This window comes from Ictidomys tridecemlineatus, chromosome 6 (assembly GCF_052094955.1).
Source record: "Ictidomys tridecemlineatus isolate mIctTri1 chromosome 6, mIctTri1.hap1, whole genome shotgun sequence".
Taxonomy (NCBI): domain Eukaryota; kingdom Metazoa; phylum Chordata; class Mammalia; order Rodentia; family Sciuridae; genus Ictidomys; species Ictidomys tridecemlineatus.
This window is the reverse complement of record NC_135482.1, coordinates 172810339-172837959: the sequence shown is the minus strand read 5'-3', so window position 1 is coordinate 172837959 and position 27621 is coordinate 172810339. Positions and strand designations below refer to the sequence as shown.

Here is a 27621-nt window from a genome sequence, read left to right as displayed (position 1 = left end):
GGGTTGGTCAGGGAAGACAGAAAACAGGCCTTCCCAAGACCCATGGGGATGAAAAGTGGCCAAGAAAAGCCAGATTTGGGCTCCCAGAATGCAATGAGAAAAACAGAGAGGGCGGTAAAGGATTCTAGGTGCAGGCTGAGCTGACGGCGCCTTCTATCCATGATTCTGACCCTGACATTGGCTTGGAGGTAGAGACAGCCCTTCTCTGATCTTCCAAAACCCCGTAGATAAAGGGACCAGGTGGAGGATGGGCTTTGGGGCATCCAAGGGCACAAGTGTGTGATGGCCACCCCTATGGAACTCAGCAGGGACCACAAAGTTCCAGCCTCAGTTTGTTCTCAGAGCAACGAGCACGGCCCGGGGTTTGGGGGGGCTTCAGTCTTGGAGACAAGGGCAGGGTTGCAGGTCTGTCTTCTTGGCCTGGGAATATTTGGGATTCACCAGCTGAGTCATCCAGATCACCCTTCTGGAATTGCCAGCTCTCTCTTCTCTCCTCAGTGGACAGGAGAGTGGTAGGAGGGTAGCTTCACCCAGCGTGAGCCACCACCCCCTCCCCACGGGACCCCCAGCCCCTCTCCTGGGCAGGACCTCCCGGGGCCACACAGGCGTGTCTAGATCTCCATGTACACGGGGCGAATGTTGCCCGTTTTGTGCTCTCTGACCCACAGCTCTCTGTCTTTGGCCGGGTCCACTTTTCAAAGCAGTTGGATCACAGGCTTGACTGTGCTTTGGTAGAACGTGTCTGTCTCATGCCGCAGCTGAGTGTACTGACACAGATGTTGCTGGATCATCTCTACCCTCTCCACCTCCAGCCGCTCTAGCTCCAAAGTGGTGGTCACCATCTCTTCAAACCACTTGGACTGTGCCTGGTTGTAGAGGTCCACACAACGCATGAGGTCATCACCAGCCTGTGTGGACTTTCTCCGTGCCTTCTTGATGTCCTCCTCTGTCTTGTTGCTCAGCTTGATCTCCAGCTGCTGGGTCTTCACCTCCAGGTCTCTCTGCCGCTCTGTGAGGGCTTTGCGGGCCTTCTCCACCATGCTTAGCGGCTGGTGAGCTGCTTGCGGAGGTCAGCGATATGGTGGTCACACTTTTTTATGTCTTTCTTGAAGTTCTCATGAAAGTTCATTAGGGGCTTCTCGACCTCGCTGTGAAGCTTGGCGGAGAACTTGAGATGAACCTCTGCTTCATCTTCCAGACTCTTCTTCACCTGGGCCCAGGCTTCTCCCAAGGAGCCTTCCTCCTGTGCAGCCAAGGAGTTCTGAGAGAGCTTAGCCAAGTTCTTTGCATATTCCTCTTCAATCTTCAGACATTTCTTTCTGCATTTGTTTGCCCTTTAGTTGCTTTTGGAGCAGCAGTTTGAACCCAGCCACCGTGCCATTGCCTTGGGGATCCTTCTTATCAGCCCTGAAGTAGTCACAGTAGCTCCACTCGGTTGGCTCTAGCAGTTGCTGTACAGGCATGGTGTCTGGGTGAGGGAACGTCAAGCAATTTATCATCTTCTCTGTAGGGTCAACTTTATTTTCAAGATTATATATTTTGTCTTCATTGCCTGAGGTTCTATCTTCCAAATGGTCTTGTCTGTTGGTGATACTTTCCATTGAACTTTTTTTTTTTAAAAAAAGAGTGAGAGAGTGTGTGAGAGAATTTTTTTTGTAATTTTTTAATAAACTTTCTATTTCTGCAATAATTTTAAATTGACAAAAGGGTGCACAGGTAGTACAGAGTTCACCCAGCATCCCCTGTTGTGAACATCTTGCTTTTCCCAGTGTATTTGACAAAACCAAGCCTCCAATATTGGTTGGTTTCTATTAGCTAAACTCCAGAGTTTCTTTGGGTTTGAATCCTAGTCCCAGGATTCACCCGAGGTTACCACATGTCTCCTTAGGCTCCTTGGCTCTGTGAAGAGTTTCTCAGATTTTCCTTGTTGTTCATGACTTTGACAATTTGAAGAAATCCTTATCAGGTATTTAGTAGGGCAAGCCTCGACTTGGACTTGTCTGGTGTTTTTCTCATGAGGAGGCTGGGGTTATAAATTTGGGGGAAACAAACACCACAGAAGCGAAGGGTCCTCCTCCTCATATCATATCTGGCCCCATGCCATCAACATGACTTATCCCAGGCATGTGAACTTGGACACCTGGCCAAGGTAGCATTTGCTAGTTTCTCCGCTGTAAAGTAGAGCTGGACTTTCTTATTGTCTCCCTTTCCAAACCTTTTGGAGGGAAATGCCAACAGCAGCTTCTATGTTCATCCAGCTCTCTGGGCCGTGGCTACCTGTCCAAACTGGAGAGCACATCAGTTTCCTGCAAAACTTACAGTGGTCCCACTCCATCCAAAATCGTCATGTTGACAGAAGTCAGGCATGGCTCCAAGAAAAAAAAAACAAAACTGCAGCTCTTAAGTTGATGTCCGCAAAGAAGGGATATAGTCACAAGAAAAGAAAAAAGTGTTCAGATTCACAACTATAATTCTCTGAGATCATGCATCCTCTTCCAGTTCCTTCGGCTCTCCTTCCCTGGCCACCTCTTCCTTAGTCTCCTCTCTTTGTCTTCTTGTCCCCTGTCTTCCTCCCTTAAATTGTAGAGGACTGGAGTGCAATTTTTAATTATTTGTTGGGCTTATTAGACAGAGTTCGAGAGAGAATTTTTTAACATTTATTTTTTAGTTTTCGGCGGACACAACATCTTTGTTTGTATGTGGTGCTGAGGATGGAACCCGGGCGGTACGCATGCCAGGCCAGCGCGCTACCGCTTGAGCCACATCCCCTGCCCCAACTTTCCATTGAACTTTTAAGTTGGTTTAGTGATTCCGTCACTTCAAGGATTTCTTCTTTATTTCTTTTCAGGACCTCTAATATATCTTTACAGAAGTGATCTTTCATCTCCTGAAGCGAATCTGTTATTTTACTGCTTAACTCCTGTAGCTGGTCTCTTATGTAATTCTTTAAGCCGTAGAACAGTTTTACTTTTTGAACTTGCCATCCTGAACTCCTTCTCTGACCTTTCTTTGATGGGAGCAGCTTGGTTTGTTTGGAGTACTTTATTCCCTTGTTTTTTCATTTTGTTTGTGTGTCTTCCCATCTAGCCGTGTGGATCTGAGGCAGGATAGTTTCTACTCTGTAGATTTAAAGTGTCCCTGAAGGTTTCCAGAAACTCGCAGATCCAGGCTCCAGTTTCTACAGGCTCTGCCACACTGCAGGACCCAGAAGGCTCACCGGCCCAGGACAGTGGATGAACTCCTGATGACTGATCATTTTTCAGTGCTTTCTTTTATTTATTTATTTATTTTAAGAGAGAATTTTAATATTTAATATTTTTAATATTTAATATTTTTAATATTTATCTTTGTTTGTATGTGGTGCTTTGTTTGTATGTGGTGCTTTGTTGGTATGTGGTGCTGAGGATTGAACCCGGGCCGCACGTATGCCAGGTGAGCGCGCTACCGCTTGAGCCACATCCCCAGCCCTTCAGTGCTTTTAAAATGCTTTTTCTTTTTAAAAAATTTTTTAAAATACTGTTTTAGTTGTCAGTGGACTTTATTTTGTTTATTTATATGCGGTGCTGAGAATTGAACTCAGTGCTTCACACATGCTAGGCAAGCACTCTCTTTCTATTGACATACAAAAAACAGTATGAGATTTGATTCATTTCTGGGGAAGAGTAACAGGGATTGAATTTAGGGGCACTTGACCACTGAGCCACATCCCCAGGTCTATTCTGTATTTTATTTAGAGACAGTGTCTCACTGAGTTGCTTAGTGCCTCGCTTTTGCTGAGGCTGGCTTTGAACTTGCCATTCTCCTGCTTCAGCCTCCTGAGCCACTGGGATTGCAAGCGTGTGCCACGAGCCTAGCTGTGAGATTTGATTTTTAAGAATAATATATAGCTTGGGACTGGGGTTGTGGCTCAGTGGTAGAGCGCTTGCCTAGCATGTGTGAAGCACTGGGTTTGAATCTCAGCACCACATATAAAAATAAATAAATATAAGGGAAAAAGAATAATTTACAGCTCATGTGACAAGACAAGCCTCCTTTAAAGCATTCATTGTCATCACTGCCAGAGGTTGGAGAGCTATGAACCATCACTCACAGTAAAATATCAGGGTAGATACCATGCACAATGAGATCCCCAAGATTTCCAGGGCAGAGCAGCCTCCTTCTTCCTTTCCCCAAGAAAGTTAATGGAAGATACAAATCAGTAGCAGAAACTTTTCTCTATCATTTCTGCAGCATTTTTTTCTGATGCTTTCAGATGAAAATATTTTAAAGTTTAATCCCCTTTTTCCATTTAATTTCTTTCAAAGCATTTTTTTTCTATCCAAGTACTTGAAAATTTCTGTTTTCCTAACCAGCTTTTCTTGTCACTAGGACTTGAAAAAGTGTGATAAATACATCTAACATAAAATTTACCATCCTAACATTTTTGGTTTGTTTGTTTGTTTTTGGAACGAGGAGTTGAATGCAGGGGCCCTTTATCACTGACCTATATACTCAATCATTTTGTTTTTTATTTTGAGATAGGGTCTCACTGAGTTGCAGAGGCTGGCTTTGAACTTGTGATCTTCCTGCCTCAGTCTCCAGAGTTGCTGGGATTACAGATGTGCACCACCATACTGGATACATCTTGACTTTTTTTTTAAAAGTAGTATTAAGTGCTATTATATTGCTGTACAGCTGCCACCAGCACCATCTTTACAAATGCTCATCTTGCACAACTGAGATTTTGCACCCACAAGATAACAACTTCAATTTCCCCCTTCTCTTGCCCTTAGCCAGGAGGATTCTACTTTCAGTCTTTGTCTGATTCTACCTGGAATAGGATTATTCTAGGTACTTCATGTAAGTGGAATTATACATTTATATTCTGTGACTGGCTTATTTCACTTAACATAACAAATTCAAGTTTAATTTATGTTACAACATGTGGCAGGATGTCCTTTCTTTTTACATCATACTTGGTTTACCCATTCATCCACTGATGAACATCTGGGTTGCTTCCACCTCTTGGTCATTGTGAATAATGCTGCTATGAACACAGGGATACAAATATCTTTTCAAGACTCTGCTTTCAATTCTTTTGTGTATATATCCAGAAGTGGAATTAATGGGTTTTATGGAAAATTAGTTTTTAATTTTTGAGGAAGAGTCATATAGTCTTCCATAACCACCACACCATTTTGTATTCCCACCAATGTATAGGGTCATGATTTCTCCATATTCTTGTCTTTGCTTATTTTCTGTTTATTGATGTTTGACATCCTAATGGATAAAAAGTGATATATCATTATATTTTCTTCTTTTCCCTAATGATTAAAGGTGTATGTTTTGTGTTGCTATAGCAGAACCCTTGAGAATGGCTAATTTATAAAGAACACTTATTCTCCCATAGCTTGGGATATTTGGAAGACCAAAATTAAAGTGCTGGCCTTTGGTATAGGCCTTCCTGCTGCATACTCACATGGCAGAAGAGCAGAAGTCAGCAAACCTATTCCAGAAAGCTATATTTATAACATTAATCCATTCACGAGAGTGGATCCCTCATGACTTAAATACTATCTAAAAGGCCACATCTTCCAACACTTTTGCATTGGGGTTTACATTGGGGTTTACGTTTCCAACACATGAATTCTGGAGACACATTCAGATCACAAGAAATGTGTCAATATATGGGCTAATATGGACATCTTTTCATGTCCATTTTGGCCTATATATCTTATTTTGTAGAAAAATCTAGTAAGTCTTTGTCCATTTTTCACTGGGTTGTTCTTTTTGTGGTTGATGAGTTGTAGGAATACCTAGAATATATATGTATATGTATAATATCTAGAATAAATATATATAATATTACAACTCCATATATATATATATGTGTATGTATATAAACTCCTTATTAAATATGTGACTTGCAATTATTTTCCCCAATTCTGTGGTTGCCTTTTCATTCTCTTGGTTGATTCATTTGATGTAGTTTTTAATTTGGATGTAGCCTATTTACTTGTTTTCTTCTGAAAAATCTTGTAATTTTAGATCTAACGTTCATGTCTTTGATCTACTCCTTTTTTTGTTGTGATACAACAAACATACTATTTATCATTTTAACATACTATTTACCATTTGTAAGTATACATTTCAACAGTCATATCATTTTTTTTTCATTCTTGGGATGTCATCCTGGGGAGAATAAATCACAGTTTTGATTGTTTGACATCTAAGCAATGGCAAAATCAACTGTTTATCAAATGTGAAACCATTCATGCCTTTTAGCATGGTAAGGTCATGACAGTAGATGAGGCAAATCAGCTAATACCATGGAGAGATAACACTAAGATCCCCCCTGCTAGGACCCCATGTGTCTTCTCTATTTCTGTTATGCACTAACCTAAACAAACTCTTAAGATGAAATACCAAACTCTCAAAAGATTCTTTTCTTGATAGGTAACGTTGTTTTCAGTTGTTAGAATCTCGCAAAGTTTACCTTCTCCCTGTACCCTAGAGAGCAAGTTTCTGTCTCATTATAGACATTTATTAAATTTATTTGTTTGGCAGGCAACACAGAAGAGTTTACAGAGCCTAATCAGTAAGCTAGTTGACCAGTTCTTTGTCCTTTTAATGCTCTAACCACTACCATGCATGAAAAGGTCTTTTGAGACAGATGCAATAGTTTTGCAGAAGCAGAATTCTATTTATCTTCATAGTTGGCATGGGACAACTGGAATTTCTCCTGATCCATGACTGAGTGACATCCTGAAGGATATGGGCTACAGTTCTCACTCTCTTTTTTAAAATTAATTAATTAATTTATTTTTAAATTTTCAGTGGACAACATCTTTGTTTGTATGTGGTGCTGAGGATCAAACCCGGGCCGCATGCATGCCAGGCAAGTGTGCTACTGCTTGAGCCACATCCCCAGCCCTACAGTTCTCACTCTCTATCCTGTCACTTGTTCATGTAAAGGTGGGGAATGTCTCCAAAATATTTTTGCTTATATACTTTTGATGTCACCTTTGAGAACTCATTTCTAACATTCTTTATGATAATTATAAATCACTAATTGTGAAAAGCCACTGCTAACATTAATTAGCAAAGTAATGTTGATGGAGATATGAATAACCAAGGTGGTAGGCAAAGATTGTCAAAGGACTGCCTAACTTGAGCTGGTGATCTCATGGGCTTCTGAAAGAAGGAAACAATTGAGTTGTGTCTTGAGGAATGTCTCCAAGTTTTTCTAGAGGAGAAAGTCACAGTCGCAAGAGAGAGAGACTTGCATGTGGCTAAAGCAGGCTGTTCATCTATTATATTTGAAAAATAAACTGCAGTAAGGATCAAACAGAGTGAAACCTATAATGGAGTTTGGGCTTTGACCTGAAGGGAAGGGAAGCAGGGAAATAGCAAGACTAGAATGGCATTTTGGAAGTTTGTGGGGGTTTTGTTAGAAAGGGATGGGGCTGGAAAGAGAAGGCTATTGTGTGGATATGGAGGGGTATGAGGTAAAGGAATGGAAATGGGATCTTGGGCAAAGTCAGTTGTGTATTTGACTTTTGTCCAGGAGCCCAGCCTCTGGCTTGTCTCCTTCTATTGGCAGTCAATCCATCCCTCTTTTTTTCCCCACAGTAACTAATTAAGCTATTGGTTGATTTGAACATTGCCTCCTCTTCCTTAGCATCCCCTTTGCTGAAAGCATTGCATTTTCAAAAGGAATGCCTTTGAAATGCTAGCAGTGGCTTCAGCAACCTACTAATGAAAGAGCCCTGCAAATACACCCATGCCATAAAAAAGAACTGCAACTTCCCTGCTAAGGAATGGAATGAAAAAGCAAAATAAAATGTACATGTAAATATATGAAGAGTATATTCAGAATAGATGTATATCAAGGCATTAAAAGTCATTTTCTCTGGTGGTATAAGTATGAGTGATTTTTTTCCTTTCTAATCTTTACTGAATAGCCAGATTTATCTAAAATGAGCACATTATTTGTATAGCAAAAAACTAAAATGTACCTGTAAACTAGCTTTATTTCAGATAAAATTTTTTTTTAATGTCAACATTTTTTCAACAGCTCCATCTGCTGGTTGCTGAATAAAGTTAATTTAAAAAAAATTAAATTTATTTATTTATTTATTCTAATCAGGTATATATGACAACAGGATGCATTTTAATTCATTGTACACAATTGCAGCACAATTTTTAGTTTCTCTGGTTGTACACTTATGGTGTAATGCTACATCATGTACTACCAAAGAAATGAAAAGTTGTGCTGCAATTGTGTACAATGAATCAAAATTTTGTTTGTACTCAATAGCATAGCTAGAAGAGATAAAATTCCTGTGTTAAAATAAAGAATTAAAAAAATATCTATGAAAAAGTCAAATTAATTTAAATAAAAAGTGATACAAACTTAGCTCAATATTGAGTGGCTTACTGCACTCCGCCACCAAAAAAGACTGCTTGCCTAAAACAAATGTGTGAAACTGAAAAATCTTTTTGATGTTTTTGGCCTTTATACAAGAGAGAACTCTTTTGGCAAAAAACAAAAAACAAACAAAAAAGAGCTGGGGATGTAGCTCAGTGGTAGAGCATTGCCTAGCACATGTGAACCCCAGGTTCAATCTCCAGTAACACATACCCCCGACATGTATCATTGTAAGTATGCTTCTGGTTTTAAGTTGAACTGCTTGTCAAGAACTAGTTCTAGTGACTAACCATACTATTGCTTAAATTAATTTTCATTTGTTTTCTTTTTAAAACAATTTTAGTTGTAGTTGGACACAATAACTTTATTTTATTCATCTATTTTATGTTGTACTGACAATAGAACCCAGTGCTTCACATGTGCCAGGCAAGCGCTCTTCCACTGAACCACAACCCAGTCCTTCATTTGTTTTCTTTCATAGATGAACCAGTCATACTTGATATAAATATGAAACTTAGTCTTTGTTATATGTCAAAATAAAAATGTGAACATAAAATAACTATATCCATAGACATATTTCTGCTATATAAAATACTGCATATGTACATATATTATACACACAATATGCATTTATGCATATATATTTAATTGCAAGCACTTTAACTGGTATTAGCATAATCTTTAACAAACTTCAACAGTTGCAAAAAATACACAATTAAACAGTTGGTTATTTATTATAAATTGTTAAAAATAGCATTTTTGACTGGGGATTCCAGATTCTACTACTGTGTTGTCCAATAGAAAATTATAAAATACATGTATTTACTGTGCAATTTGAAGTATTGATTAGTGTAAATTGAAATGTTATATGTGTAAAATTCACAATAGAAACAAAAGAAGAAAATAGTTCATTAATAAATTTTTATATTGATTGCATGTGAAATGAAAATATTTTGAATATACAGTGTTCTCTAAAAATATTAAAATTGCTGGGCAAGGTGGCACATGCCTATAATCCCAGTGATTTAGGAAGCTGAAGCAGGAGGATCACAAATTTGAGGGAGCCTCAGCATATTAGTGAGGCCCTAAGCTATTTAGCAAGAACCTGTCTTAAAAAAAAAAAAAAGGACTGGGGATTTAGCTCAATGGTAAAATATCCAAGGATTCAATCTCTAGTATCCTCTATCCAAATTAAAGTTAATTTCATTTTACTTCTTTTTTTTTTAAAGAACAAAGATACTTCTATATCAGAGCCAAGAAATTCTGAGTTTATCACTTTTTTTTCTTTTTTTTTGAAAGAGAGGAGAGAGAGAGAGAGAGAGAGAGAGAGAGAGAGAGAGAGAGAGAGAGAGAGAGAGAGAGAGAATTTTCAATATTTATTTTCTAGTTCTCGGCAGACACAACATTCTTGTTGGTATGTGATGCTGAGGATCGAACCCGGGCCGCACGCATGCCAGGTGAGCGTGCTACCGCTTGAGCCACATCCCCAGCCCCTCATTTTACTTCTTAAAATGAAAATATTTAAATTGCATACATCTTCACATTGTATTTCTGTTGGCAGTGTGGCTTTCCAGTGTAATGGAGGACTAACTTCAGGGGCTCAGAGAAGGTGATCACCATGCTTCATTTGATTGCCTAATGCCTAAAGTACTGCAAAATTAGTTCCTATTGGATTTGGTCTCTGCTAATGGATAGTAAGTGTTATCTTTTCCAAGTAATACAACCACATTATAGCAAGTTTTCTGAAGAGCCACTAAGGAATTAGTGGCTTAACCTAAGGAATTAGTCTAGTGAGAATTTCAGCCCAATTGCAAACCGGCAGGCTTCGTATTTTTGGACCAAGTGGCCTTCGAATTACATTGATTAGGTAATAGTGTTTGTCTCTTCATTTACTAATGAGTTGTCCAGCATGGATTATTACACCTGATAAATGTTTTACTATTATTTGCAAACCATGCTCTAGTGTAGCTGGCCATGTTCAAAACTTGGTGGGAGCAATGGAGGTATATTTAGGGCTCTTCATATCAACTATGTATGTTCATGATGCCTTCCAACTTCCCAACCTCTTGACCATAACTACCTAACCTACCAAAAAAAAAAAGAAGTCTAGGTAGCCAAAATATGAGTTGTGTAATGGGCAGAGTAATGGCTCCCCAAAGATGTTCATGTTCTAATCTGCGGAACTTTTGGTTTCATATTACATTACATGGTAAAGGGAGATTAAGGTTGTAGATTGAATTAAGTATGCTAATCAGCTGATACTAATCAGCTGATCTTAAATTAGGGTATTATCCTGGATTATCTGGGGGGCATGTAATCACAAGGGTCTTAAAAGCAGATGACAGAGGCAGAAGGGATTCACAGAAAGAGATGTGATAATGGAAGCAGGGTCAGAGAGATGCTGTGGTCTTCGCTTTGAATCAAGAAGTGTGGTGAGCCTTTAGAAGATAAAAAAGGAATCTAGAAACTCTTCTAGAGCTTCCAGAAAGGACAACAGCTCTGCTGACACCTTGATTTTAGCCCTTTGAGAAGCATGTCAGACTTTTACTATGCTACAGAACAATAAGGTAGTACCTTGGTATTGCTCTAAGCTACCAAGTTTATGATAATTTCTTATAGAAGCAATAGAAAACTAGTACAGATGGGAACTGGATGTGAGGTTTTCATGATCAAAGATAACTCTACCAATGTTTGTGTAATATAAACATTTTTATAGCATTCCTACATAATCTCTCTCAGGGCAGAAAGCATTTACAACATTGTTTGTGTTTTGGTACTGGGGATTGAGCTCATTTAACCACTGAGCCACAGCCCCAGACCTTTTTTGTATTTTATTTAGAGACAGGTCTCATTGAGTTGCTTAGGGCCTTGTTTAGTTGAGATCCCCTTGCTCAGCCTTTGTAAGCTGGGATTATAGGTGTGTACCACCACGCTTGACACAACTGAGTTTTGAATGGTTCATGTTCTCAATTGTTCTAAATTATATAATACCCAATTATGTTTATTCTGGTGAATTTCAACTTAGTTATTTTTTAAAATCCTCAAATATAGAAGGGTATTTTTATTTTAATATCAATTTCAGACTTCAGTTTTCAAAAAATATATATATATATAACCTTAAGTGAAGTTTTATATTTTCAATTTCTGCAAGTCCATTTGCTATCGTATAAAAGTATACCTTTCATGAGAAACAATGCTTCATTGAGCCTTTAGAGATTTTTCCTTCTCTATTGACAAATATCAAATAAAGATATTTGTCCCATTGAGCCTTACGATGCTACTCTTTTGAAGGTCGTATCCTTTCTGCAAACTGTTTCATGGTTCATTCTTGTAGTGTTGCCAACCTGAGGTAGGCAATATGGATCCATTTTTTGAAACTCAAATTTTATAACAGAGGGTTACTGGTGAAACTGGCAAAACTGTTTATCAAGTTGACACAATACCTTTAGCTATTTCAGGAATCACTGCCACATATAAATCAGGAAACCCTGAAATGGCTTAAGGTATGTAAGAATGACATTCCTAAATAATTCATACATTCAATAAAAATATTTACTGTGCACCTTCTATGTGCCAAGGGTTGGGAATAAGGGCTGAGAACAGCTCAAACAACTCAGTCAAAATTTCCTGGCTCTCATTCTGTTGTTCTGAAACTTTCTTGCTCTCTGTTTTTGGAGGTTTGAGAATTGAAAGATAACAATCTTGAAAACAATCAAAGAGCCAGAGAAAAGCTTTTACTTTTCTTTCTTTCTGTCTTTTTTCTTTTTAGATCTAGACACCCTACTATCTCCTTCCAAGAAATACTTATGTTGACGGAACACTGATGTAAACAAGGGAAGTTCCTGAGATAATTTTTAAAAAGGGGGCAGAAAGCACTATTAGAAAACTTAAAGAGGGCTGGGGCTGTGGCTCAGTGGCAAAGCACTTGTCTCACATGTGTGAGGCATTGAGTTAGATCCTTAGCACCACATAAAAATAAACAAATAAAATAAAGGCATTCTGTTCATCTACAACTACAAAAAATAATAAAAAAACCTTAAAGGATGTATGATAGATTGAATCCGATAGTATTTGATCTCAAAACTTCAAATGGTGTAACTGTTAACACAGGTCTTGTAAGAGGATGGAAGAGAATGAAGCAGAATTGTCCAGGGGACTTCATTGAGATAGAAATGAATAGTGTAAGTGCTCTGGCCGGATGGAATTTTGTGACACGTCTTTCCTACCACAATAACATTTATTTATGTATCAGTATTACCTATCTTTTCTTTCAAATGATAAATATCCTGCTGTAATCCATTAGTTCACTTTTTGTTTTGTTTGTTCATTGTTGAAACATATTCTCTCTGGAACAGTTCTCGTAACCAAATACTTCACATCAGGGAACACTTGCTCACAGAAGGGATGGTATTAATGGAGGCAAGAGAAAGCAGTCCTTTTTTCACTTGTGGAAGGGTACTGGCTGGGGACAAAAACTTGCCCCACGGTAGTTGATCTGCTGTGATGACGGATCTGGAGGAGAGGCACCTCCAGGAGGTTAACGGGCAAAAAACCCACCTCCTGGAGTGCATCCCTGTGGTCTTCAGATTACTTCTCCCATAAATAAGGACAATTGGAAGGAATGGAATGCTTTGTTACAGGTCGAATTACTGTGCACCCCCTTCTCCTGCCGCTTACGAGACAATCCTCCCATTCGGAAACCGGAGGGATTTAGAAAAAATGTAACACATACGATGTGGAAAAAAACTATGCATTCTGAGCTGAGGAGGTCAGAACTACCAGGAAAGATGCAAAGTAGTGAATAACACCAATTTTTTAAATTTACACAGCACAATGTCAATGACGAACGCCAGTGCTTTAGAGACGGCCAACCTTTATCCAACAAGTTAGAGATAAATAACAATCTAGGTAGTTTTCTGCAGAAGCCAGCCTCGGAAGTAGAGAAGACATCGACCGCTAGCCATCTCACAGCCGCCACGGCGTCGGCGTCGGCGACGCGCCCCAGTGGGTGTGCGCGCGCGCGCAAGGGGCGGGGCGGGGGAGGGGCGCGCGCTCGGTGGGCGGGGCAAAGCCCGGAGGAGGGCGTACGCGCGCGGGGTCATCTGGTCGGCAGGGGGCGCTGCGCACCCACGCCGCGCTCTGCCTGCCCCCGGGTGCTGTCCGCCGCGGTTCGATTGGAGCAGCCGCCGAGGAGCGCTTGGCGCCATTTTGAAGCGGAGAGGAGGAGGAACGGCCGGGCTGGCTGCGGAAGGGGAGGGGGGAGGAGGCGATTGGATGCGGCGGCGGCGGCGGCCGATCCCGGAGAGCAGCGGAGTGAGAGGAGTAGCGAGTCGGACACCCGGAGGTAGGAAACAATTCAGTTAACGGAAAGCAAATGTCTCTCGTCTCCCGTGGCCGCGATCCATTTTTCAGCGGCCGCCACCGCGGCTGTGTGTGTGTGTGTGTGTGTGTGTGTGTGTGTGTGTGTCGGCGCTGAAGCGCCGCCCGCCAGCTTGCCAGCCGAGGCTCGCCTTCGGGCGTCGGGGGGCTGCAGTGGCCGGCTGCCGGGCGGCGGCCCGGGGCGGGGGTCGCGGGGCGCGGGCCGGCTGTGCGGTGGGGGTGGGGAGGGCTCCGCGCTCTCCACGCCGCGGGCTCTGCGGCACCCGTGTAAATTAAACTTGCCGCCCAGGTTCCGGCCCGGGCGCCCGCGGCGGGCGGTGACCTTGCGCGCGGCCGGGGGTCCCGGGTGGCCCCGCACCCGCGCCCTCCCGCCGCCGCCCCTCCCCCCGCGCCCGCCCGCCCGGTCGGCGGGCGGCTGTTTCCCGGGCGGCAGGCGGGCGGCGCGGTGCTCCTGTTGAATCCTCCTGCGGGCGGGTTTCCCCCTTTCCGGGCGCGGGGCGCTCGGGGGGCGCGGGTTGGTGCCGCCGGCGCTCTTGCCTCCTCCCGGGGTCCCCGCGCGCCGCCCGGCCCCCGCTCCGGGTGGAGGACGCGGGCGGATAGAGTGACATTTTTACACGGTTACTTGCCAGTCGCGGGAGATAAAGCGCGCTAACCGCGCCTCTCGGTTGCTGCTGGGGGAATCCGAGGACCTAGTTGAGGAAGAGCCCAGCTCCGGCGTGAAGTGACTCCTCCCAGGCGACAACTGGATTCTCGCTTTGAGTTAGGATCGAACGGCCGTGAGATCGTGGATAGTTCGCCTTTCTGCACCGTTATTTCATTGACACTGAAAGTTTTGGGTCCGGAGAGGAGCCTGTTTGTGCTGTTACTGTGGGTTTTGGGTACGTACGTTAAAGCTGGCTCTGAGCAGCCCGACTGTAATTTGAGGGGGTGAATCTGAACCCTGTAACGAGGCACCTCTTCTTCAGTACTGCACGCTACAGCGTTCCTTCCCGCGGATGGTGTGAGCTCGGGAAGGGTTTGAAAGACCATTTACCCACCCACTCCACACTCGCCTTAACCATTCTTACTAGGAAAGGGTTAATTCTTATTTTCTAAGAACCCTTCTCTCACACTTGTATCTCGAAGTGATGGATGGGCAGTGGTGTCCCGAATGACCCTATCCATGTGTATTAAATAGTTTGGGGAGCTTTGGATACAGCCTTTGATTTTGTAGTTTGGCTGCGGACTTGAGAGAGTTGAGGAATCTTGTATGTCTTCCTAATAACCTTTTAAAACATACCTTGGTTTATATATAGGAGGTGAGCTGTAAATAAATCATAATCATTTAAATCCTGAATGGCAATATAATCACTGTTCTCAGTTAACACTAAGTTCCAAGAAACATTTACTATATTAAACTCAAGTACTAGTCAAATAGAAAAGTTAAAAACACAAACATAGACCTCGAAGGAGCTTCTTTTCTATGCAATCCATATGTCACAGATGTTAGTATTTTTAGGGACAATAAAATGAGTACTGTGTGTGCACTTCAATTTGTGGAACAATTAGTCTTGCATCTCATGGTGAAAACAGAAAACCTAATTAAACTTTATAGTGGTGAATTCGTAGGTGAAAGTTAAGATACATACTTAAAACTTTAACTATAAAAAACCATGTCCTAGGGGCTGGGGTTGTGGCTCATTGGTAGAGCACTTGCCTAGCATGCATCAGGCACTGGGTTCATTCCCTGGCACCACATAAAAATGAAAAACAAAATAAAGATATTGTGTCCATCTACAACTTAAAAAAAAATATATATATATAATATATATAAATACACATATACACACAAATACATATATATATTCTAAGAACATTATTTCTTTAAAGTAAAATTTGTACATACTGTAAATTTACAAATATATATGTATATATACACACACACATATAGTGCACTTTTTTATTAAAGCAGGGACTTTTTCTCATGGTTGAAAATTTTCGACTATTTCTTAGCTGTGTTTTACTTAGGTATATTTTAGTTGAGATGGTAGGGTTTGGTTGAAATTGATTCTCTTGGTATTAACTTGGCTTTTACAGTGGCTTTTATTAACTCTTGTTATTTTTATTTCTCTCTAGTTAGGAGCCCTGGTCCCAGTTTTCCCTAAGAATTAGAGGAGATATGTGAATATTGTGATTCTTGTGTTGAGTTGGTTTGTACTAAGGTTATTTGGTCCAAGGTTCTACTGAGCTGCTGTTGGATAAATGTTGTTTTAATTTTTAATCTTAAAATTGTTACAAATTGTAACATTTTGAGGACTAAACTTTATCAATAATTTGTTAAGCCTAAAATAAAGTGATACCCTGTATTACACAAGGCTTTCTCTGGTAAAGCAGTTGCAAGACTACTTTATGAGGAAGGGAATATTTTGGGAGCCTGTGTTTTTTCTGCTTATTTCCCTTGGCAAATGTGGACTGTCTTTTGGCTCCCTTAGTTCTTTTTGAAAATCCGTTCGCTTATAACTAATAGGGAAGCTCACTCTTATTTGGTACAGACTCTTGGATGATACATATTGTGTATAACATTAGAAAAGAATAAATTTGTGTTAGTGTTAGAGCTACTAGGAAACAAAAAGATGATTTCCAAATGTTCTTATTTTATAGAGGAGAAATTAGGTTCAGATTATAGATTGATTTATTTAAGGATACGGTCATTCATGTGGTGAAATTGGGGACAGCCCTTAGATCTCCTGGTGGTCATTATTGTTTTATTCAGGATTTAATAATATTTAAAATCTTTGTGAGGCAACACATTATTCTCTATCCTCTTCTTTTCATTCATTCAAACAAAAAGTAAAACTTAAAGGTTAACCATCTGTTTTGGACAGAGGCTTTTAACAATTTCTATCTAGTATTCATTACTTTTAGGGTGTTTTACAAGATTACCTCTTAGATGTCTGTGTCTCCTAGAGCTACTTGATCTTTCATTGTGTAACACTAATTGACATGACATTTTTTTCTTTGTGAAACTTGTAAGCCGGAATAATCTGGATAGGTTAGTATTGAACTGTATTTTATCATAAGATATTGTGTGTATGTGATTTTTATTTATTTATATATTTTTGGGTATTAAACCCAGGGCACTTAACCACTGAGTTATATCCCTAGCCCTTTTTATTTTTTGAGACAGGGTCTTATTAAGTTACAGAGGGCCTTGCTCATTTGCTGAAGCTGGCTTTGAACTTGGGATCCTCTTGCCTCAGCCTCCCCAGTTACTGTGAATATAGGTGTGCATCACTGTGCCCCACTTGTATATGAATTTTAAGTTGAATTTGCTACATAAGTCACTTGTCTCTTCAGTTTACAATAGGCATTTTATTTGGTTTGTGTATTCCTGCTTGGGAATGTTAAAAATTTCAAAAATACTTAGTTTAAAAATAAAACTAGTAGTTTTTTTCCAAGAATGTATTTATTTTTTAAACTTAAGCTGCTAATTGATTTGCAATTTTGACTCCTTACAGAGTAGAGGTCAGTTCTTTCTCATAGTATTCTATTATGAACCCCTGATTTTTACCATTTTCTTCAATACTTGAAAAAAGCTTTATAAACCTTCCTTGCCAATTAGTTCAGGATTAAGAATAAGTTTGCTGTGTTGAGAATAGTTGTACTGGCAGAGTGATTATGCCTTTTGAGAAAATTATGATGATAAAACTCAGATGAATAAAGTTTAGCTTAAAAATTAAAGCCATTAATCTGAGATATTTAAAAATCTTTATAATAGTTATCATATCCCATTAATTAGATATTAATAGCTGTAATTAGACATTCTTGTTTTAGTTGTATAAACCTTAAAAGTCAGCTAAGGAGTGTGGAGGAAAGACTGATTAAAGTAGGAAACTATTTTGAAGCATCTTTTGAGCCTATGAATACTCCACTCTGCCTTGCCTGTCTCTTCTTTGACAGAGAATGCTGTGAACTGATTCAGTAAAAATGAACAAGTATTAAGCCTTCTTTTACAAACAACCCCAAAAGAATAAACAGGACCAAGACATCCTGACACATTGAAGTGTAGTGATTGGCAACCCATAACAAAGTGATGGGAGCTGAGCAGGCCAGATAAGTAGGACCTTTGCTGTTAATTTGTTCTAAAAGGAGCAATTTCTCTTCTCTTCAGTAGTAGTTGAGGTTATTCTTTTTTATGTGAGAAAGTGCAATTAACTAAGATTAGATGTACAAATGATAATAAGGAAGAAAAGCTATAACCAGGACTAGTATCTCAATAGTTAGGGACCTATAAGAGGTTGTGGTTCCTTAGTCAGAAGTTTAGGAATTCTTTTTCTCTTCTTTCATTGCATAGGTGTGATTTTAGGTAAGTAAGCAAAGATTTTTAAAGGAAAGACCCATGTCCAAAGATATATCCCTTACTAACTCAAATTCTCCCAGGGAGTTTCAGCTATCCTTTAGATATGGGACTGGTTGCAGGAGGCAGTTGTTGCAAAGAATGGTGGTTAAAGTTGGGGAAATAGAGTACTTGAAAAAATTATATAATTTAAATTAAAAGTTATACACGTATAGTTAAACTTTACAGTGTACAGAAAAGTGAAGATAAAAATTACTTTTCCTTCCAAAACTTGTGTAAAATTCCATAATTTTTATTTTTAAAAATTATACATACAGTATTATACTATTACATTGTACTCTGATTTGCTTTTTTCCTTAATGCTACAGGCACATATAGAACAACATTTAAAAATGATCAGAGTATTTTATTATAAAAGGTACCATAATTGGGGTTCGGTTTGTGGCTCAGCGGTAGAGTGCTTACTGCCGCGTGCGAGGCCGTGGGTTCGATCCTCAGCACCACATAAAAATAAATAACTAAAACAAAGGAATGGTGTCCAACTACAACTAAAAAATAAATATTAAAAAAAAGGTACCTAATTGAGATTAGATTGTAACAGTTTACACTAACCAGCAATGTTTGTTATGTGTTCACCAACACTGGACTTTATATTTTTTGCCAATTGGATATGTGAACCTCTATCTTGTTTTAAGTTGGAATTTCTTTGATTATGAATGAAAGTAAACATTTATTCATATGCTTATTAAGGGGCAGTTACTTTCAGTACATAACTTTAGTTTCAGTGATTTCATTTACTTGCTACTGACACCCCAGGTGCCACTTCCCTACCCTCCCACTGAGCTAGTCCTTACCTGAGACCTGAGATGGCCTGAGAGGTGGAACTTGAAGAGGAATAAGATTTTGGAGCCAGTGGCACCTTGAGGGGGATTGATGCTAGGACTAGAGAAGCCACTATGGTATACTATGAAAAACTGAAGGGCAATGTGAGAGTATTGAAAGCCCTTGATTTGGTATTAACATAGGTATAAGAGGGGCAGAACCAACCAACATGGGGGGGGGGATTTGAGAATCAGAAGAAATAAGTTTTGTATAGGGGCTGAATGTTCTGTCCCATCCTGTCCCAATAACAGTATAAATAAAAAATGGACCTTATAGCTGGAGTGGGTCCATTTTTTATTTTACTCTTATTGAATTTGTATTGGCAGGGGTGGCAACCTGGATCTCTTTATTTCAGTTTCTCTAGTTTTTGGGGACTTAGTTTTTCTTATATGGGAAACTGATATTCCTTCAAATCAGTCAAAGGGAGCATTTTATTTCTGGACTCCTTCAGCTCTATTTTTTAATCTCTAGTGTCTTTGTGGCTAATGTTTTACAAGAGTGTTAGAGGCCTCATATGCTGAAGTGTTCAGAAACACTTTGGAGGCTGGCGTATCTACATGAGCTTTGTTTCTATTTAATCCTTGTATGCTGTTTTCTCCCTACGCTAGCTTTATTTTGTTTTCATGGGATGAGTATTTTTTTTCCCCATTTTAGTAAGCTTGGGAGGTGACTGACTTACAAGACTCTTATCTTTGTCTAGTCATTATTTTTTCAGTACTGGGGATCAAGCCTAGACCTCCCAAGTGTTAGGCAAATGCACTACCCACTGATCTATACCCTCAACCTTGTGTGCTTTATTATATATATTGTTTATCAATGGGTTGGCCCTTTATTGTTTTTATCCTAGTCTAGGCCATTAGTTCTCAGACTGGGTTGATGTTACTTCTCCTATCTCTAGTGTTCACAATTTGGCATTGTGACATTTTAGTTGTGTCCAGTAGAAGGGAGTGAATTTGCTGTTGGCATCTAGTGGGAGTGGATTGGCTATTCGCATCTAGTGGGTAGAAGTCAGGTGTGGAGGCTGCTAAACGTTCTACACTATAGAGCATCCCTCCATAAGAAAAAGAAGTTACCTGACCAAAATGTTTATTGTGTCAAGATTGAGAAACCTTTGTCTTGGCAGAGTTTGTCCAGGAGGCTGCATTTACCCATAGCTCAGCTGAATTAGATGTGTCCACTAATTTTGATCATAATAATGAAGCAATAGTAATGTTTAATGTGGTCTTGTGCTGTAGCTTTTGAGCAGTTTACCTCCTTCTTTCTTTGTAGTACCTTTCTTTTAAGCTATTGACTTTGCTTCTTCTTCCTTAGCCTTATGACATAACATAACTAGGTGGGGTCTTTATAATCTTAGTTGGAATTTGAAGATGACAAGCATTTAAGACTTCAATATATTTAAGCATTTGAAAATGCTGCTTGATGAGTAGGTTCCTTTCTAAGCAAGACAGGAGGGCATAATGGTTTAGCATATCCTTAAAAGTTAAGACTACTTGAGTTTTTATCTTGTCTTCATCACTAAGTAGCAATGTTACCATGGGCAAATTGCCTAATCTTGCCAAGCCTGAATTTCTTTTTTTTTTTTTAATATTTAGTTTTTAGTTGGACATAATACCTTTATTTATTTATATATGATGCTGAGGATTGAACCCATGGCCTCATACATAGTAGGCGAACACTCTACCGCTGAGCCATGACCCTAATCCCCCAAGCCTCAATTTCTTAATCTGTGAAGTGAGGATAATACCAGATATCTCATTTTAAAAAACAGCTTTGAGATATAACTCACATGCCATACAATCTAGTCAATGAACGTGTATAATTCATTGTTTTCCAGGATATTTGCAGGTTTGTACAGCCATCATCCCAGTTTGATTTTGGAACTTCATTGTTTCCTGTTAAAAAAAACCAACAAACCCAATAATCTTAAAGCCATTAATTGTTACTTCCCATCACTCCTTATCTCACTAGTTTTTGTGATAAGCCAGGACAAAAGCTTAGTTTAACATGGTGCCAAAATGTAAGTGTGTGGTAAAAAATGATTATATAACTTTTTGCAGACAGACTTGATTTGTGGCAAAAGTTCATTTACATTACTTTAGAGAAGAGAAATATGGGATAATTGTTGAATGGATGTTTGCATGTTATACTGTGCAAGGAAATTACGTTCAGTGCTGGCTAGATATAACAATGAAAGGTATTCCTTCTGTCAAGAGATGTATATTTAATAGGAAGAAAGAGGCTCGTGTAAAAAGTATAAAACAGCAGAATACTGTTCATACTTTCAGGAATGCCTAATCAAACATGAAAAACTTCTTGAAGGAGGAACCATTTCACCAAATCTTAGATATTGGAAAATGGGACTTTTGCCTCCATTGAAGAGTACTTTGAAGACAGGATTATGGTCTTAAATTTCTGGTAGCTATACCGACAGTCCTTTTTGATATTTCTAATATGTTATGAACCTGAAAATGAAATGTTTTAAATAAACTTAGTGAGAGCCTGATGTCTGTCAGAAGAGGCTATTGATACATGATCTTATTTTGTGATTTTGAGTTAATGACCTTTTAGTTTAGGTTTTGGTTCATCCCAGTTAATTGACTTTATTGAACAAGTAATTTCTAGACAGATTAGATTCTAATACATATTTTTTCTTTTTTCTCTATTTTTACTAAGAACTATATTTTTGAAGGAAATTTCCCAAATTTCCTTCCTACTGTACTCTTTAACATAGCATCTCTAGTACAATGTGTCCAAAATTGAGTTGCTTTCCCCTACTCTTTTATCATTTTCCAATTTTTGCTTTGGTTAATAACAGATTTTTTTCCTTTTTCTTTTATTCTTCCTTTTGTTAAGTTGTAAGGAATGACTAGATTTATCATGTTGGAAACCTTAGAGTCATTTTAAATGATCCTATCATCTTCCCTACCTCTCATCAAAGGAGTTACCAAATTTTGTTGATTCTGATACAGTATTTTAAAGTTCAAAAAACCCCAACTATTTGCAGCTGTGTGGTGGTGCATGCCTGTATTCCCAATGACTCAGGAGGGCTGAGGTAGGAGCATTGCAAATTGAAGGATGGCCTTTCCATGTGGTATTTCTCTGCTTGTTAGTACCCTTTTTCTTCTTGTGCACATGTCCAAAGTTCTGCTATACACCTCCATTTAGTGAGGCCCTAAGCACCTTAGCAAGACCCTGTCTGAAAATAAAAAAGTCTGGGGATGTAGGTCAGTGGTGAAATGCCCCTGGGTTCAATTCCCAGTACCAAAAACAAAACAAAACTAATTGCAAGTATATACTTCAAAAGTAAAATAAGAGACTTTTTATCCTTTTTCTTTTTTTCTTTATTTTACTTTTGAAGTATATACTTGCAATTAGTTTTGTTTTGTTTTTGGTACTGGGAACTGATAAGAGACTTTTTATACTTTTTCTTTTTTTCTTTATAACCTTTTCCATCTCATTCCAGACTTCTGCAATGATTTATAAATGTTACTAATTTCTTATATATCCTTCTGGGGATTTTAATAATACAAACATATATAAATATACTTATTCCACCTCTCTTCCCTCTTACCACATTTTACACTAATGTTGGGAACATTAACTTCTTTTCCTGCCCTTTAATTTTTTCACTTAACAGAATGTCCTGGAAATCTTTTTGTTCTAGCATATAAAAGCACCGAAATAAAATGTTCCAATTGATAGATTGTTTCCCAGTTTCTACTATTATAAAATTGCTGAGGTGAGTATAATCTTAAATGGATATCATTTTGTACATAGACAGGTGTGTCTGGGGTAAATTCCTAGAAGTGGAATTTCTGGAACAAGGAGTGTAACAGATATAATTAAAATATATATATATATATATATATATATATTTTAAAGTTGTAGTTGGACACAATACCTTTATTTGTTTATTTTTTAATGTAGTGCTGAGGATCTAACCCAGCGCCTTGCACGCACTAGGCATGCGCTCTACTGCTGAGCCAGAACCCCACATTGTTAAGTTGTGCTTCCTAGAGGTTGTAACAGATGTATATGTAAGAATGCATGTGGGCTGAGGTTGTGGCTCAGGGATAGAGTGCTCATCTAGCATGTGCAAGGTCCTGAGTTTAATCCTCAGCACCACATAAAAATAAGTAAATAAAATAAAGTTATTGTGTCCAACTACAACTAAAAAAAATAAATATCAAAAAAAGAGAATACAGGGGCTGGGGATGTGGCTCAAGCGGTAGTGCGCTCGCCTGGCATGCGTGCGGCCCGGGTTCGATCCTCAGCACCACATACCAACAAAGATGTTGTGTCCGCCGAGAACTAAAAAATAAATATTAAAAATTCTCAAAAAAAAAAAAAAAAGAGAATACATGTATTTCCGTAAACTTGCCAACATTGAATAATCAGACTTTTTGGGTTTTTGCCAATCTATTAGGTGAAAAAATGGTATTTCAGTGTAGTTTTAGTTACATTTTTCTTATGAGGAAATTGAGCATTATTTTATATGTTTGAGCCATTTTTATTTTTCTGAAAACTATTATATTTTCCCATTTTTTTCTTATTTTAAGATTCTGAGTTACTCTTCATCCTTGTATCTTTGGTTTGTTTACTAAAAGTGAAATGTCGCTTGCTTGTTCTCCTGGGTTCTCTTCTTACTGCTGGTCTGTTTGCAATTTTATTCCCTTCCAGACTTGCCTGTATGTGTTCTCTTTCTCCCTCCCCCACCTCCCATGGATATTTCTCATCACAAATTTTGTGTCTCGTTGCTTGATTATAACTCTTCAATGGCTCTTTAATTCAAATACCCTAGCATGAGCATGGTAGCTTGTGGGCATTTCATTTCTTTCTAGGCTCTCTGATCCTTCCAAATGTTGAACTGCTCCCAGCTCCCTACTATATTAGACCCTTTATCTCTGTGTCTTTCCATGTGGTATTTCTCAGCTTGTTAAAAACTCTTTTTCTTCCTTGTGCACATTTCCAAAGTTCTGCTTTACACCTCCTGTTCAGCAATTAATAGGTTTTTCTGATATTTGACTCTTACTTCAGGCAGTATACATTGCATCTTTTTCTTTACAAGATCCCATGTATACCTGATACGGAGAGTCCCACGTTTTCTGTTTTTATTATTTGTTTAAGCACATGTGTTTCTATGCTCAAGATTGATAGCTTCTTGAGAGCATGGGCTTTAGTTATTTTGGAAGCTAGCATAGTGTTTAGCACATAGTAGGTGATAAATATTTATTGAATATACACAAATATATTTATAGAAATTATATATGTGTCTACTCAAAGCAAAATTAATATAATATTGAGCTCACAAATTCATTAGAAATTATTTGTCTTTTTATTGAAATGTAATGTGCACAACCTTCATGTTAATTTTGATGATGTATGACATTATACCAGTGTAACTGATATCCCAGAGAAGATGTAAAGCATTTTCATTATCCCAGGAATTTCTCTTGTTTACCTCTCCATTCATTTCTTCTTGTCCTCATGCATTCTAAAAGCAGATTAGTTTTGTTCTGTCTTCTTACAGTGTGTGTGCTTTTGTATCTGGTTTATTTTTTAACATATAGTTTGTATTCATTCATGTGGTTGGAAGTATCAGTAGTTCTTTGTTTTTTTGTTGAGTAGTATTTCAGTGGATGAATATACCACAGTTTATGGTTTTCTTATAGTCATTTGGGTTGAATCCAGTTTTTGATGTCAAAAACTGGATACAGTTTTTGACTGAGTAAGTCCTGTACAGGTCTTTTTGCAAACATGTGTTTTCATTTCTCTTGGATAAATACTTTGAAATGGAATTGCTGGTTTATAGGGAGATGTATGTTTATAAGAAACTAGATTTTCAAAGTGGTTTTCCGTTTTATACTCCTAACTGAATATATGAGAGTCTTAATTGTTTTATATCCTTGCCAACATTTGAGTAATCAGAATCACCCACGTAATCACTATTACCTAAGTAATAATAATTTTGGCTATTCTAGTTGTTATATGGTCTCTCATTGTGGTTTTATTTTGGATTTCCTTGATTAGTATTTTTTTGTGTGTGTGTGGAATGGCTCTTCAAATTTTCTGCTCATTAAAAAATGATTTTTTATTATTGACTTGTAGGAATTCTTTTTTTTCTTTTTTATTTGTTCATTTTAGGTATGTATATATCTAGTAGAATATATTATACATGTATGGAGTATAACATATTATAATTAGGATCCCATTCTTGTGGTTGTATGTGACATGGGGTAAACACTGGTCATGTATTTATATACGAACGTAGGAAAGTTATGTCCAATTCATTCTATTCTTTACTATTCCCATCAGGAATTCTTAATACATTCTGAATATAATTTTTTTTGCCAGATCTTTGAATTGAATATTTCTGTTGTTTGTAGCTTGTCTATTGACCCTAAACTATATTTTTGAGAAGCTAAAGCTTTTAATTTTGAAGAAGTCCAGTTAGCCAATATTTTCTTTTGTTGATTGTGTTTTTTTGAATTTGAATAAGCCTTTGCCTACTCCGAAGTCAAAAGAATATTGTGGGGCTGGGACTGTAGCTCAGTGGCTGACTGCTTGCCTAGCATATGAGAGGCAATGGGTTCTATTCTCAGCACTACATAAAAATAAATAAAATGGGTTGGAGTTGTAGCTCAGTGGTGGAGCACTTGCCTAGCATGTATAAAACACTGGGTTCGATTCTCAGCACCGAATGTAAATAAATAAAAGAAAATAAAGGCCCACCAACAACTAAAAGCATATTTAAAAAATAAATATAATAAAGGCATGCTATCAATCTACAACTATTAAAAAAAGAATATTGTCACTTTTTTTTTTATTTAAAGAAGATTTATGGTTGTTTTTGTCAGCTTTCTTTTACTATATTACATTCCTGAGACAGTCTACTCTCAAAAACTTATTTTGGGGCTCATAGTTTTTGAGTTTCCATTTGGTCATCAGGTGCACCTTCTGTTTTTAAGCCTCTGATGGCGGGTGCTGGATGCAATAGTTACATGTCAGGGAGCAAAACCATGTAACTATTGCATGTGTGTAATGAGAGACTGAGGGAGAAAAGAAGGGAGGGAGTGGCAGGGTTCCCACTATTGCCCAGTGACATGAAGATATCCCATGAAGATATCCCGTGGGCCCTACCTCTGAAAGGTTTCACTGTCTCCAAGTTGCACCACCTTAAGATCAAACTTTCTGAGTCATTGGGATTCCATGTGTGTGCCACCATCCATGCCTTTGTCAGTTTGGCAGTTTCTCTGAAAAAGGATTTTGGGATTTTCGATTGGGATTGTATTCATTCCTAGATATGTGGGGAATTGACCTCTTAACAGTATTGAATATTGTCTTCAGTCTTTAACATGGTCCTCAGTGATTCCTTCCTCCCTGTATTTGCAACTTTTATAGTCATCTTCCACATTGTATCAGAGTTGGTTTGTGGGGAAAGGTTGATGATATGTGACTTGAAATTAGTGTATTAAACGCACTGTGGCTTGTGTATTGGTCTCTCTCTTAATACCCACTTTGAGGAAAACAAGTTGCCTTGTTGTGGAGTAGTCACTGCCAAGACTGAAAGTTCTGGCTTTTTTTTTTTTTTTTTAATGGTATTGGAGATTGAATCTAGGGGTGCTCATTGAGCCAAATCCCTTTTATTTTTTGAGATATGGTCTTGCTAAATGGTGAGGGTCTTGCTAAGTTGCTGAGGCTTCCCTCAAATTTGCAATCCTCCTGCTGTGATCTCGGATTTTACCTGTTTACAAGCTAACAAATCATCCTGCTACAGTTATATAGATGTTGATAGAAGATACATGCATGACTCATGGGTTAGAGTTGAAGGATAGTTTTTTGTAGATAGCAGAGGTATCAGTATTTTTGTGCCTGTGCCTTGAGCTCTGATTTATACTGGGTAATATGAAGTGGACCAGATGACAGTTTTACATGCTGTGCAATGTGTTACATGAGGAAATCTGTATGGACATAGGGAACTTGAAATTTTTTTCCATAATTTTTTAATTGGTACAATAGTACATAATGGTGGGATTTGTTACATATTCATATTTGTACACAATATAACAATATAATTTTGACTGATACCATTCTCTAATATTTTCCTTTTTCCTCCCTTCCTCTGCTTCCTGTCTTCTACTGTACAGATATCCCTTCAATTTTTATGAGATTCTACCCCGTTTTTCTTTGTCTCTAGCTTCTACATATTAGAGAAACATAATAGCCCTTGACTTTCTAAGTTTGGCCTGTTTCACTTAACACAGGGTTTCCAAGTTTCATCCATTTTTCTACAAATGACATAATTTCATTCTTATGGTTGAACAAAACTCCACTGTATATTTTTACCACATTTAAAAAATCCATTTTGTCCATTATTGGGTATGTAGTCTGGTTCCACAGTTTGACTCTTGTGAATTGTGCTGCTATGACATTGTATGTATGTATCACTGTAGTATGATGACTTTTCAAATTAAAAAAAATATTGTTAATTATAGATGGACACAATACGTTTATTATTTATTTTTTATGTGGTGTTAAGGATTGAACTCAGTGTCTCACATATGGTAGGCAAGTTCTGTACCACTGAGTACAACCTTAGCCCCTGAATTTAATT

The 27621-nt window shown here is 38.4% G+C and overlaps 1 protein-coding gene and 1 pseudogene across 7 annotated transcripts in view; one reads left to right on the top strand and one right to left on the bottom strand.

Moving 5' to 3' along the window:
* Positions 1–611: 611 nt before the first annotated feature.
* LOC101964903 (growth arrest-specific protein 7 pseudogene) lies at positions 612–1601 on the bottom strand (annotated as a pseudogene).
* A 12003-nt stretch (positions 1602–13604) lies between these two features.
* Pds5b (PDS5 cohesin associated factor B) overlaps positions 13605–27621 on the top strand; it is a 200021-nt gene continuing 186004 nt past the window's right edge. For 6 of the 7 annotated variants that reach the window (XM_078016128.1, XM_078016127.1, XM_078016129.1 and 3 more), the window contains exon 1: positions 13605–13754. The gene's annotated coding sequence lies outside the window, so the exon portion shown is untranslated. Of the gene's footprint in view, positions 13755–14445; positions 14668–27621 lie in introns of those variants that run through there. The other variant, XM_013360889.4, reaches the window with a different exon arrangement.